Below are 1,279 nucleotides of genomic sequence, written 5' to 3' on the forward strand. Positions count from 1 at the left end.
GGGGGGGGAGGAAATTGCCTAATAAACGTTTAGTAATACCACTAAAAGTCAGTTTTCATTTCGAACGTGTGCCATCCAGTTCTGTTTCATCTTACTGTATCTCTTAGAACTGATTCTACAACGCGTGAACGGTACTCGCTTTGATGCACCGATTCTAACGCATGGGAAAAAGGGAAGCTTAACAGCTTAATTCAATAAATAGAAGCGTGTGTACCACTTTTCTTTTGCCTACATATAATAGGTCACTTTTAAGCACACTGGGACTATTTCGAAATATGCTGTTATGAGAAAATTGAAGTAAAAGTTTCAGGACCCTTGTGCAGTTTCTTTAAAAGACAAGGGGAGTTTTCTCTATAGCCAAACACATATACACCAACGAAACCAAACTTCTCTTATAGATCTAGGTATGGGGCAATGCCCACTTTTGGTGCAGGTCAAGATTTCTGGAAACCCCCGAAATCTGGGTTAGCCCGCTTGTCCTGAAAAGCGACCAAATTGAGTCGGTGGATTTGAATTGTAAAAGTATAGGGGAAAGAAAATACAGCAATATATACTCTCAAACCAATTACTTAGCTTTAAAATTAAATTATAACTCACCTATGGTGTACCACTGTTCTGTTATAATTCAATTTGTGAGCCCCATTGAGAGTTTACAGAGCGGCAGTAATCCAACTAGAGTACGTATCCAAAGTGAATCTTAAACCACCACCACCACCACAACCATCGTCGTCACTTTTTTCTCTGTCTTAGTAGAATACAATTCATGGTTAGTCTGCTCCTCTAGAAGAATAGGAAAACGCAGCAGAAGGAGACAGACAGACAGGCGGGCGGAGAGGCGGACAACAGTTTGAGGGGAACAAACACACTCGTTTCTCTAGCACTCTGATGATCAGGACAACAAGGTGAAATGCACGCACGTGCTCCCTCGCTTGAGTACCGGCGACACCGTGTGGGCTCCGTAGCGCGCGCTCTCACAATAGTAGTGTGAGCAGCCTGTGGTCGGTCGCCACCGCTCGCTCACCCCCACACGCACACACGCGCTACAGAGAGAGCGGTCTCTTCAAACAGGCTGGGATTGGTAGCAGTTGCTCCTCGCTCACTGGGTCGGCCGGCACAGGGCGTCCGTCTATCGTCGTGGGCGCGTGTTTTAAGCGCTCATCTACAAAGCACAAGCTTCTCCAGTTGCGTGGCCCTCCGGGTACGCGGGAATAGATCAAGGACCTTATCCAGGTTCGTTAAATAAACTCGCGGAGAGATCTGATTTTTTAAGGGGTGTGTG

The 1,279-nt window shown here is 46.1% G+C and overlaps 1 protein-coding gene across 4 annotated transcripts in view; it reads right to left on the reverse strand.

Moving 5' to 3' along the window:
- Positions 1-1,279, reverse strand: part of LOC101864309 (kin of IRRE-like protein 2) — a 366,594-nt gene that overhangs the window by 181,958 nt on the left and 183,357 nt on the right. For 2 of the 4 annotated variants that reach the window (XM_035970617.1, XM_005101689.3), the window contains exon 1: positions 598-1,271. The exons of the other annotated variants lie outside the window; for them this stretch is intronic. The gene's annotated coding sequence lies outside the window, so the exon portion shown is untranslated. Of the gene's footprint in view, positions 1-597; positions 1,272-1,279 lie in introns of those variants that run through there. 4 annotated transcript variants of the gene reach the window in all.

Source organism: Aplysia californica, unplaced genomic scaffold (genome assembly GCF_000002075.1).
Source record: "Aplysia californica isolate F4 #8 unplaced genomic scaffold, AplCal3.0 scaffold00294, whole genome shotgun sequence".
Classification (NCBI taxonomy): Eukaryota; Metazoa; Mollusca; class Gastropoda; order Aplysiida; family Aplysiidae; genus Aplysia; species Aplysia californica.